Here is a 13,872-nt window from a genome sequence, read left to right as displayed (position 1 = left end):
TAAGCTGGTTAAGAAAACAATATGAATTGATATGTAGAGCTTGAGTCTGTCTATAAAATAAACATCTATATATATGTAACACATAATTTACTATGAACCTCTCTTCAAGTATTGTCTTGACAATTAAAAAGGAAAAAAATAACAAAATGGCTACATAATGCATACGTTTATAATAAAATTTCACACAAAACAAAAATGGAAGCAACAGACAGTAAAAAGTCCTTTGAAATCTTATCTATGAAAACAGTTTGGTTAGCATGTTTTCCCTTTCCCTTTGTCCATCTACATCCGGGTAGTCTATAAAACTCTATAAAGCTATTTGTACTGAAAGAATTTCCCTTCAGTTACCAATATTCTCTAATATTCTTTGACGGCATGCTAGAGAGAAAAGCAAATGTTAAGAAATATCAATATCTACTGATTTCTTATTATGCTTTTGATATGCTTGTCTCTTCTTCCCATTCCTTAGACCCAAGAAACAGAAATTTTTAAAAAACGAAAAAGGTGAAAAATGTAAATTTTGTTGGTATCTTCATGCTTGGCTTCACTCCCTGGTTTTAGCAAAGGAAGGAGATCCCTATTGCTCAATAGATATTCTCCTGTTATCCTTGCACAGGGGCCATGCTAATCTTCTGTGTAGCCTTCCAATTTCTTAGTATAGGTGCCAAAGTAAGCACACGCAATAGGTATTCTCAAACCCTAAATAAGTTAAATTATCAGAAGGATTTCTCCAACTTGCTAAACCTTATCAAAGCCATCAAGAAAGCAATTGGATATATTCTAAATAGAGGGGTCAACGATGAACAAAATTTTGTTTTGTTTTGTTTTGTTTTTAATTTTTATTTATTTATGATAGTCACAGAGAGAGAGAGAGAGAGGCAGAGACACAGGCAGAGGGAGAAGCAGGCTCCATGCACCAGGAGCCCAATGTGGGATTCGATCCCTGGTCTCCAGGATCGCGCCCTGGGCCAAAGGCAAGCGCCAAACCGCTGCACCACCCAGGGATCCCAGATGAACAAAATTTTGAATTTTAATCTCAGCTCTGGAATCCTCAGCCCAAGACTATAGTCCCACATTTCTCAGATGTCTTACTTAATTACTCTCCTCATATTCTAAACACTTCGATGGATGATTATTAGCTAGAAACTACAGAAAAAATTTCCCCTGGATACGTCTTGAGGTTTAAACTTCATTTTAACTTCAGCGTGATTTTAGCTAGCATCCTCTTTATCCATCGTAAGTGCCTTAAAAATCTATTTATATTCTTTCCTATATTCTTAATACACAAAAAATTGACACTTTTTAAAAAAAGATTTTATTTATTTATTTGAGAGAGAGAGACAGTGAAAGCATGAGCAGGTGGAGGGGCAGAAGGAAATGGAGAGGTACAAGCAGACTCCCCTCCGAGTGAGGAACTCGACACTGCCAGGACTTCATAGGGGCTCCATCCCAGGAGCCCAATGTGGGATTCGATCCCGGGTCTCCAGGATCGCGCCCTGGGCCAAAGGCAAGCGCCAAACCGCTGCACCACCCAGGGATCCCAGATGAACAAAATTTTTTTTTTGTTTGTTTGTTTTTTGTTTTTAATTTTTATTTTATTTATGATAGTCACAGAGAGAGAGAGAGAGAGAGAGAGAGAGAGAGAGAGAGAGAGAGAGAGAGAGAGAGAGAGAGAGAGAGAGAGAGAGAGAGAGAGAGAGAGAGAGAGAGAGAGAGAGAGAGAGAGAGAGAGAGAGAGAGAGAGAGAGAGAGAGAGAGAGAGAGAGAGAGAGAGAGAGAGAGAGAGAGAGAGGCAGAGACACAGGCAGAGGGAGAAGCAGGCTCCATGCACCAGGAGCCCAATGTGGGATTCGATCCCGGGTCTCCAGGATCGCGCCCTGGGCCAAAGGCAAGCGCCAAACCGCTGCACCACCCAGGGATCCCAGATGAACAAAATTTTTTTTTTGTTTGTTTGTATTTACCTTTCATACCACAGGTTCCTCTCTTATTCAACCACTTCAGCTTTCTCTTGATATATATATATATATATATATATATATATATATATATATATATATTTAATCGCTTTTTGGGAATATGGTGATTATTGCAATTGATTGATTGGATGATATTTTATTTTGTTTTTCTTCTGTGGATGGAAGCCAAACCACTGAAAAGAATGATCAAAATAAAACATAACTTGTTACAATGTGCTCTGAAGAGCAGAGTCATGGTAATTAGCTATCTGTATGTCCTGAGAATTCTGGATTAATTGCCAGATTTTTAAACTTTTATTTTTAAATTCCAGCTGTGTCTTTGATCACATCCAGCTATTTCAGTGGATACGGTTCTCATTCAGATGGTATGCTCATAAGCCATCTATTGGTTTACATTAAATCATTTGCTCTCACATGGTACCTCTCTTTAAAGCATTTTATAAATGCTAGTTAATTGCCATGCCTTCCGGAATTGTTCAGCATTATCATTTTCATCATACATATTAAGAAACCAACATACAATGAGGTTAAAAATGCTTCATAAAGACCTCGCAGTAGTTGGTAGGAGAGGGCAAAACAGAAATTCCCCAAATTCTCATTTCTTAGCTCACATTTTAGAACCTAATATCTATTTCGGTGATTGGGAAAGCATTCTAAGTTTCTTTTATCACAGAATTCTTGGAAGCTGGTGATGTGCAAGCTTATTGACTGGCATCCTGGCTTCCTGTTCGCTTCTGGGAACTAACTAGACTACCTAATCAAACAGTTCATTTGAAGAAAATTCTCATACACAACAACTCACTTGCTCCAAGGCTGGTCACCATGTTATTATACTCCAGCTGCTTCACCTTTGTCACTAGCCTTGCATTTTATTGATTTTTGAGACCAATTGTTATTCACACACACGACTTAGAGTCCTGTACCTGGGTATCGGTATGACCTTTTAATAACCTGTGTATCTGAACATGGTCTTAGGTCATGGAACAAAGTGCTTCTGTCCGTTATAGCCATTTATCTAGTATCTCTAGGGGAAAGAAAAAGAATCATAGTTATTCTAAGCTAAGGCTCTGGAACATTCTTTTAAAGAAGAGTAAACACAATAAAAGTGTGTGTAGGGGCTGTTAGAACAATTTTCACTCAGAAATAGTAGAGTGAATATCTTCTGTCTTTATCCTTCTAACTCTGTCACTGTAGGTGAAAACTTGCTTTGGTACTTTTATTTAACAACTTTTACATGTTTATTTTAGCAAAGAATTTTTAAAGAAGCTAGCTCCGTTTACTTTTGCTGTTGGCGATAGTTTCAAAGGCTTTGTTTTCTGAGGCCCACAACCAATTCACACATTTCTATATTCAACATCATCCTAAGATTATTTCTAATAAAATCAGAATAAATACTTATTAACACTCAAAGCTGTAATTGCTATGAATCTCACATGCATAATAATTTGAATCCACCAATACAAGAAGGTCAGCTAATATAATAAGGAGGGAAGGGAGTAGAAAATTATACTGTGAAATGCTTAGAACAATAAAGGAGAGAGCACCAAATTAGAGATGTTACAAATGATCTTACAATGAAAGAAGAAAGAATATTGTGATGTAAAGATCCTGAGAGAAAACGATGCCTGGGTACGTTAGAGACCCAGAACGCTTTCAGGACAATAAGACTTCCTTTGTAAGTATGTTAGAGTTTGTGTATGAACTGGCCCTCCACTAATGTCTTACCTAATTCCTGTAACTGAAAGGAACAACCCTTTAAACAACTAATGGCGTTTGATAAGAAGAGGAGAGGCTGTGCTGAAAAATGCTCCTATACCTTTGAGAATTCAATTTATTTTCCCATTGCCATGACAATCACATTATTATAACACTTTTTCTCCCTTTATTCACTATAAATCAATGACACCTAGGGCTAGTTGTGGAACTAAACCCCTGGTTCTTTACCTTCGCCCATCACTTCTCCATTCCCCCATAAGCAAGTACATTTATTGCAGACAACATAACCAATGAGGTACTGAATCCTGTAGAGAGAATAAAAAAATACATATATGACCCTTTCAATAAAATCATTTACAGTTCAGCAGTGAGGAAAAAAAAACACATGTAAAAATATCAGGGGTAAATGCATAACCAACTCCAAGTTACAGGTGAGAAATGATGATAGCTTAGAGAAGAAAAAAACAGCATCAACAATAAAAAAAAAAAAAAAAAAAAGTCCTCAGGGAGGCTCTAGAATCTGAGCTGGTTTTCTACTAGTGAGAGTGGATGAGCGAGGAGGCGCACATTTGGGGAACATGTTACAGAGCAGAGAGCAGCAAATCTGAAATAGGATGGACGGAAATGATGGACAGGTATGCTTGATAAGAACCAGAGTGTAGGGGCACCTGGCTGCCTCAGTCAGTTATGAGTCTGCCTTCGGCTCATGTCATGATCCCAGGGTCCTGGGATCCAGCCCTGGGTGGGGTTCTCTACTCAGCAGGGGAATCTCCTTCTCCCTCTCCCTCTGCCCCTCCTTGTGCGCACCCTCTCTCTCTCAAATAAATAAATTAAAAAAAAAAACAGAGTGTAAAATAAATCCTTTCTCTCATTCCAGTGTCTTTGAACATTCTGTTCCCTCTGGTCTGTGACCTTCCCTGCCTGCATATTCCTACAGACTTGTGAAGACCTCTAGTTAATGTGTCCTACTCTGTATGACCTGCTTTCTCCTTAGTTTCTAGCAATCATAGGAGTTCTTTATCACTCAGGGATCTTTAATCTTAATCTCTGGCTACCCAAAACCCAGCAGAGTGCCTGCTTAATAGTAATTATCCAATGCCCCTTTCTCTTGTTCATTTGTCACCCTCTAGCCCAACGGTGTGTCATTCCTCATCTCAATCATCGCAAAGGTTTCTAACCAGTATCCAGTGTAAACTGAGTCTCCAGAGATGTGCTTTCCACCTGGATGACAAAGGGAACCTTACAAAATGCAAATTTGCCATGCCTAACACCAAACCCCCTCCCATGTGCAGGACACAGTCTAAATGCTACAGGTAACATACACCACCCCTTCCTATCTGAGTGTGGCAGTCTCATCTCCAAATACTCCCACATGGTGCTTCCAGACTTGTGTTCCTTCCACTTTTCTCAGAGTGCCTGGCATCCCTCCCACATGGGGAACACTTGGGCTTGCCATTCTGCAAGCTGGCTAATAACACCTCATGCCTAACTCCTGCCTCTTCTAGAGGGTCGGTGGACGACGTTCTTGTAGAAATTATTTGAGTAAGAAGAAATACAGAGAAGATTTATTTTAGGTTATTTCAGATTGCAAGACAGTTGTTCACATTACTCAGAAGATATGACATTTTGTGTGTTTTGTTTTTCATAAAGGAATGAGGAGATAAGATTGGTTTTATAGCAAGGTCTTAAAGATCTAGAATACGGTTGATGAGGAAAAACTAATTATAGTGTAGTGTGGAATCAGATTAAGGGATCATAAGAAACCCTAGCTTTTTTTTTTTTTTTTGATAGAGACATCATTGCTTCTTAATCCAATATTATCATTGTCCCACTTAGTGTCTTATTCCACTATCTTATTGATAGAGACCAATTTATTTCTACTTTCAACGATGCTTGACAGCTCTGTTTATTTATAGCGTCTACTTACCCTGGCTTCTGGCATCCCACAGTTTTACTATCTCGGCTTTAGCTAATCCCTGTATGTCTTTGGCTCTGTCCTCTCTCAATTTATGTTAAATTCATTCCATACATTACAAAGTGAATCTCTATGAAATGAGATTTAATTGATAGAAATAGGTACATTTTCCCTTCTGCATATAGCTCTCATTCCAGATCTCTATATGACTCAATTTTCAGTTGGCTTCTCTTGGGTCAGGGGCTTGCTTACTCCAGTGCTCTAGCCTAGGATGGTCAAGTGGTCAGCTTTCCCCAGAAGATGGATATAGGCATTACCTATAGTCAACAAATAATAATGTTTGTCTCTACAGATCCTAGGTTAACCATTTTATTTCATAAATGACATAGTTGAAGCCTTGGGTCTCCTGGGTGGCTCAGGTGGTTAAGCGTCTGCCTTTGGCTCAGGTCATGATCCCAGGGTCCTGGGAATGAGCCCCATGTGGGGCTCCCTGCTCAGCGGGGAGTCTGCTGGAAATTTTCTCTCTCCCTCTCACTCTGCTGTATCCCCCCACTCATGCTCTCTTTCACTCAATCTCTCTAAAAAAAATAAATAAATAAATAAAATTTTTTTTTTTAAAGAAAGTTGAAGTCTTTTTTTAAAAAGATTTATTTATTTATTCATGAGAGACAGAAACATAGGCAGAAGGTGAAGCAAGCCGCCTCCACAGGGAGCCCAACGTAAGACTAGATCCCAGTAACCTGGGACACGCCCTGAGCTGAAGGTAGACGCTCAACTGCTAAGCCACCCAGGCAACCCAAGAAGTCTTAAAATAGCTTTGAAATTTATAAAATATATGAGCCTCTCATTAGATGCAGAGAAAGCATTTGACAAAATACAGCATCCATTCCTGATCAAAACACTTCAGAGTGTTGGGATAGAGGGAACTTTCCTCAACATCTTGAAAGCCATTCAGGAAAAGCCCACAGCAAATATCATTCTCAATGGGGAAGCACTGGGAGCCTTTCCCCTAAGATCAGGAACAAGACAGGGATGTCCACTCTCACCACTGCTGTTCAACATAGTTCTGGAAGTCCTCGCCTCAGCAATCAGACAACAAAAAGACATTAAAGGCATTCAAATTGGCAAAGAAGAAGTCAAACTCTCCCTCTTCGCCGATGACATGATACTCTACATAGAAAACCCAAAAGCCTCCACCCCAAGATTGCTAGAACTCATACAGCAATTTGGTAGCGTGGCAGGATACAAAATCAATGCCCAGAAATCTATGGCATTTCTATACACTAACAATGAGACTGAAGAAAGAGAAATTAAGGAGTCAATCCCATTTACAATTGCACCCAAAAGCATAAGATACCTAGGAATAAACCTAACCAAAGAGGTAAAGATCTATACCCTAAAAACTATAGAACACTTCTGAACGAAATTGAGGAAGACACAAAGAGATGGAAAAATATTCCATGCTCATGGATTGGCAGAATTAATATTGTGAAAATGTCAATGTTACCCAGGGCAATTTACACGTTTAATGCAATCCCTATCAAAATACCATGGACTTTCTTCAGAGAGTTAGAACAAATTATTTTAAGATTTGTGTGGAATCAGAAAAGACCCCGAATAGCCAGGGGAATTTTAAAAAAGAAAACCATAGCAGGGGGCATCACAATGCCAGATTTCAGGTTGTACTACGAAGCTGTGGTCATCAAGACAGTGTGGTACTGGCACAAAAACAGACACATAGATCAATGGAACAGAATAGAGAATCCAGAAGTGGACCCTGAAATGTATGGTCATCTAATATTCGATAAAGGAGGAAAGACTATCCATTGGAAGAAAGACAGTCTCTTCAATAAATGGTGCTGGGAAAATTGGACATCCACATGCAGAAGAATGAAACTAGACCACTCTCTTTCACCATACACAAAGATAAACTCAAAATGGATGAGAGATCTAAATGTGAGACAAGAGTCCATCAAAATCCTAGAGGAGAACACAGGCAACACCCTTTTCGAACTCGGCCACAGTAACTTCTTGCAAGATACATCCACAAAGGCAAAAGAAACAAAAGCAAAAATGAACTATTGGGACTTCATCAAGATAAGAAGCTTTTGCACAGCAAAGGATACAGTCAACAAAACTAAAAGACAACCTACAGAATGGGAGAAGATATTTGCAAACGACATATCAGATAAAGGGCTAGTTTCCAAAATCTATAAAGAACTTATTAAACTCAACACCAAAGAAACAAACAATCCAATCATGAAATGGGCAAAAGACATGAAGAGAAATCTCACAGAGGAAGACATGGACATGGCCAACATGCACATGAGAAAATGCTCTGCATCACTTGCCATCAGGGAAATACAAATCAAAACCACAATGAGATACCACCTCACACCAGTCAGAATGGGGAAAATTAACAAGGCAGGAAACCACAAATATTGGAGAGGATGCGGAGAAAAGGGAACCCTCTTACACTGTTGCTGGGAATGTGAACTGGTGCAGCCACTCTGGAAAACTGTGTGGAGGTTCCTCAAAGAGTTAAAAATAGACCTGCCCTACGACCCAGCAATTGCACTGTTGGGGATTTACCCCAAAGATTCAGATGCAATGAAACGTCGGGACACCTGCACCCCGATGTTTCTATCAGCAATGGCCACAATAGCCAAACTGTGGAAGGAGCCTCGGTGTCCATCGAAAGATGAATGGATAAAGTAGATGTGGTCTATGTATACAATGGAATATTACTCAGCAATTAGAAACGACCAATACCCACCATTTGCTTCAACGTGGATGGAACTGGAGGGTATTATGCTGAGTGAAATAAGTCAATCGGAGAAGGACAAACAGTGTATGTTCTCATTCATTTGGGGAATATAAATAATAGTGAAAGGGAATATAAAGGAAGGGAAAAGAAATGTTGGGAAATGAACTAGGGGTGGTGGAAGGGGAGGAGGGCGGGTGTTGGAGGGGAATGGGTGACGGGCACTGAGGTGGACACTTGACGGGATGAGCACTGGGTGTTTTTCTGTATGTTGGTAAATTGAACACCAATAAAAATTAATTTAAAAAAAAGAAATTTATAAAATATTATGTCTATTTGCTATAATTAGTATTGTTATAATATTTAAACTAGTATTCAATTAATCAATATGACTATGAAATATGGTATCTAACTGACAATAAATTATGACATAAAGAACCTAGATATTTGCTCACCAAATGAAAGTAAAATGAATATGGTTTTATGTAAAAATGCAAATTTGATGATTCTTTTATTTTCTAATATTATTTAAAATATTTAAAATAAGAAACTTAAATATAATACATGTTTCCTAGTTTTTCATGAAATTGTATCCAGTCTGAAAATTCTAACTTTTAGATAAACAACTGGTCCATTTAATATAATTTCAGATGTATTTGGACCTAAATCTACTGTCTTTGCTTTTTATTTTCAATTATTTTGCACATTTTATTTGTCCCACATTTCTCTATGATTTATTTATTTTTCTTATCTTACTTTCTTTTAAATTTACTGAGTTATTCAGGCAAATGAAATCCTAAACCATCCTTCAGGTGATGGTGACTGCCCTGACAAGACCTCTCACGGGCTCAGACCACTCAGACTTTCTTAGTTAAACCTCTCAACTCATGCCTAAACAGACAGACCGCATTGTGATCTCTGGAATGACCAACAACTACTTTATCTAATTATACTGCTACTGTTTCTACCCAAGAAGGAGCCTCACCCTCATTTACATCACATACAATGTAGAATAGGCATGTTTCCTTAAGGCACATGCATGACCATAAATCCCTCTCTACATAGGATGAAAAGGCTTCCCTATCCAATATTCATCCTAACCCTAAATAAAAGGAACCTATTCACCCTCTTTCAGGGAATCATGGCTTTTGGAAGCCACTCCCCGCAATATCCTTATTTGCTGTGAATAAAATTTTTGTTAGGACTAAATAAATATATTAATTGACTTATTGCTATTATTATTTTATTTTTTATTATTTTTCCTCTATTGCCTTATAACCTATATATTTGGTTTCCATTAACCATTTTTATTGGCTAATCAATAAAATAAAACTGATAAACCTAATGTATCATAACTCAAATTACTAAAAATCTTTATTCTCTTCCAGCCTAAAGGAAAATTTGCAAATAATTTAACAAAGCATTGAGTGATATTAGAACTTAGTTTTTAACTTTGCCAATTTATATTATCTATTCTTGACAGCCTATGTTCATTTACATCTCCCCACATGTTTACCATTTTCTTTTTCTTTTTTGTATCAGAACTTTCTATTTCGATAAAGTCAATCTTATCTATGCTAAACTGTATTCCTTAGAATTCTACTTATTGAGGATCTGCTCATGGCAATCATTCTCAGTTTTTCTCAGTCTCAAATACAAGTTTCTCCTCCTCCTTGTTATAATAATCCAGCTGTGTACAAACATGATTTGGATATCTGTTGTCATCACTTCTAGGTACTGAATGTACTAAAAATCACATTCAATATTATGATTCAGGGGTAAAACTGAAAGGCATACAGAACGGAAGAAAGTGTTATGAGTCTGTATCTCCTAAAAGGACACATTGAAGTTCTAACCCTTTATACCTCAAAAATGTTGACTATATTTGGAAATAAGATCATTCCAGATGTAACTTAATATGAGATCATAACTAGAGTTGGGTGGGTACCTACTTTAAAATGACTGATGTCCTTATAGGAAGATGGGCATGAGAAGACAAAGATGCAAGGAAAATACCATGCAGACAAAGGGTTGGAATGATATTTCTACAAGTCAAGGAAATACTCGGGACACCAGAAGCTGGGAGAGAAGCATGGAGCAGATTCTCCCTCACAGCCTCAGAAGGAGCAAACCCTGCTGAGCCCTGGATTTGGGGCTTCTAGCCCTCAGAAGAGTGAGACAACACATTTCTGTTGTGTTAAGCCACAATATTTGTGGTACTTTATTACAGCAGCCCTAGAAAACTACTACAAAGAGAAAAATTATATTAATTTATCACTTGAAAATACTAAGAAATCTATCAAAAAGTTTTTAGAAAAAAACAAATTTAGTAAACTAGCAGAATACAAACTCAATTTGTAGAAATAGTTTGTGCATCTGTATATGTGCAATGATCAAAAAATAAATATTTTATTTATTTATTCATGAAACACACACAGAGAGAGGCAGAGACATAGGCAGAGGGAGAAGCAGGCTCCCTGAGAAGCCTGATGTGGGACTTGATCCCAAGACCCTGGGATCATGACTTGAGACAAAGGCAGATGCTCAACCACTAAGTCAGTCAGGCATCCCCAAAATTTAAATTCTAAAATACCACTTACAATTAACATGATTGTTAAAGAGATAAAAATATATTTATTAAGCTATATGTGCAATCTGTACACTGACAATGAAACAATGCTGAGAGATATTCATTGAATAATAAATAGAGAGGTATACCATGCCATGACTGAGAGACTCAAGCACCAAATCCACAGATCAAGACATCCCAATCAGAATTCTACCAGGCTTGAGGATGCCTGGGTGGTTCAGTGGTTGAACTTCTGCCTTCAGCTCAGGGCATGATCCTGGAGTCTCAGGATCAAGTCCTGCATCAGGATCCCTGCAAGGAGCCTGCTTCTCCCTCTGCCTGTGTTTCTGCCTCTCTGTGTCTCTCATGAATAAATAAATAAAATCTTTTTAAAAAGTATTTATTTATTCATGAGAGACACACAGAGAGAGGCAGAGACACAGGCAAAGGGAGAAGCAGACCCCATGCAGGGAGCCGGATGTGGGACTTGAACCCAGGACCCTGGGATCATGCTCTGAGCCAAAGGTAGACACTCAACTGTTAAGCCACCCAGGCGTCCCAAATAAAATCTTTAAGACAAAATTCTAGCAGGGTTTCCTGTTGTTGTTTTGTAGAAACAGACAATCAGGTTTTAAAGGTATATTGAAATTCAAAGGATTTACAGTTGAGAAACTAAAAAAAGAAAAATCAAAGAATACATATTACTCAACTTCAAGATTTACTATAAAGTGCCAAGAAACACGAGGGTGATATGGTCAAAAAGCAGATGTATAGATCAGTGGAACAGAATAGAAATTCCAGAAATAGAGCCACTCATAAATCTGATTTTCAACAAAAGTACCAAGAAAATTCATTGCAAAAAGAACAATTTTTCAACAAATGATGCTGTAACAAGTGAATATTTGTATACAAACAAACTTTATACAGAAAGAGAGAAACTGTTCTCAAGACATGTATTGATAAAAACAACTTTCCAGATAGATAAAGAATGGTCATATCTCAATTGTATTTCTATATAACTATATTTCTGTACACTAGTAGTGTCAGAAAGTATGAACAGACTCTTCACCAAGAAGATAAATGCAAAGCCAATAGCACAGGGGAAATATTTAGTCATTAGTCCTTAAGAGGTACAGATTAAGATCACAATGAGGTACCTCAACACGCTTACTAGAATGTCAAAAAATTTGAAATTTCAAATTGTCCTCCAAAGTACATTTCATGCCAGGACAATATTAGTGTTACTGTTGCTCTAATTCTCACCAACTCACTATAGTCCCAAACTATCAACTGTTGGTGAGAATTTAGAGCAACAATAGCCTGGACGGGTGATATTATGATTGTGGTGCGTGTTGTATGACTCTGCACAGCGGTCAAAACTCACAAAATGGCACACTTAATATTAGTGAATTTTATAGTCCATAAGTTATACCTCAGTAAAAGTGACCAAAATAATTAAAAGCAAAGATTTTGTTATATATTTTGTCTTTTTTTGTAAATATTCATTTTCAGGACTTATTTTTAACCATCTGTATTTTTCTCTTTCTTAAAGATAGCCTCTTGGTGTATAAACATCTAGGTGATGAATATTTAGTCATAGACCAAAAGAAAAGTTTCCTGGTCTTATTGGGGCAATACAGAATCGTCAAATACCAACCATGTAACTTTATAAACAGATATAAGGTCAGGTAGTGACAGGTACTAAAAAGAAAATACAGTGGAAGGCAATAGGGAATGCCTTTTCTGATCAGATAAAGCCTGAGAAGCTAGTATGTGTACAAATTCCTGAATAATGGACAAGTGAGCTCTGTGGCTACACAGGCTGTTGGGATGGCAAACGCAAAAAAAAAACAAAACAAAAAACAAAAAACAAAAAACAGTCTGAGTGAAGATGTAGCTGCCATGTTCAACAAATATTTTAAAAGCTAGTGTGGCTTGAGTAAAGGTATGAGAGTGGATACAGTAAAACAAACAATGAAAGCAAGAAACCCAGAAAGAAAGGCAGGAATCACATCATGCAGGACCTTTGTGGATTTTTTTTCCTAAGTGTGATGGGAAACCATTGTGCTTTTTGCATAGAAGAGTGACAGGATCTGCTGTAAGTTATGACCAATGCGTGGAGTAAAAGACCTTTGGTAGTAAAGCATGGAAGTGGGAGGTCAATTGGGATACAGCAGCAGTCAAAGTGAGAAATGATATTGGCAAGTCTAAAATGTTAGCAGCAGAGGTGGTGAGAAATAGTAAGCTTCGGGATCTATTTTAGAGTAGTCATGACACTATTTGCTGATGTACCAGATGTGGACTATGACAAAAAAAAAAAAAAAAGCAAAAAATATGGCTCCATGATTTTGACCCAGCAGCAAAGAGAAGCCAAGGATAATGTTCTATCAGCTTTTCTCCCCCTTTTCCTGTATCTTCAAAGTCTGCTTCCCTACAGCATACTCAGAGATTTTAAGCCCCTCTATTATTCTAAAACAGCTCTGAGAACAACATGCCTGCTCTAAAGCTTTGCCTTGCTTTCAATATCAAATGTACATTTTCTCTTTTCCTCTTATTGAAACTACTGAAAAGAGTATTCTACACTCATTTGTTTCTTTGTTTTTTCCCCTCAATTTCCATGTAGTTTTTAATTCACTTATGCATTAATTCCACTTCTATCATTCCTAATTCACTCCCGCTAAATTGTTGAAAGGAAATTTCAAGACATTTTAAAATGGCTTTTAGTTTGAGTAGAAATAGTTAAGCCATTTTTTTAAGGATGGATTTATTTGTTATTTATTGATTAATTAATTAATTAATTAATTAATTTAAGAGGGAGAGAGGAGAGCACGTGCAAGAGCAGGGAGAAGGCGAGGGAGAGAATCTCAAGCAGATTCTGAGCTGAGTGTGGAGCCCAATGCAGCGCTCTGTCTCAGGACCTTGAGGTCATGAC

General features: G+C 37.7%; 1 non-coding gene across 1 annotated transcript; it reads right to left on the bottom strand.

Moving 5' to 3' along the window:
- Nucleotides 1-571: 571 nt before the first annotated feature.
- Nucleotides 572-677, bottom strand: LOC121498334. The gene has a single exon (XR_005989720.1). It is a non-coding gene; the product is annotated as a U6 spliceosomal RNA (small nuclear RNA).
- Nucleotides 678-13,872: the final 13,195 nt, after the last annotated feature.

The sequence above is a fragment of the Vulpes lagopus genome, chromosome 8 (genome assembly GCF_018345385.1).
Source record: "Vulpes lagopus strain Blue_001 chromosome 8, ASM1834538v1, whole genome shotgun sequence".
Taxonomy (NCBI): Eukaryota; Metazoa; Chordata; class Mammalia; order Carnivora; family Canidae; genus Vulpes; species Vulpes lagopus.
This window is presented reverse-complemented; position numbering and strand designations above follow the sequence as displayed.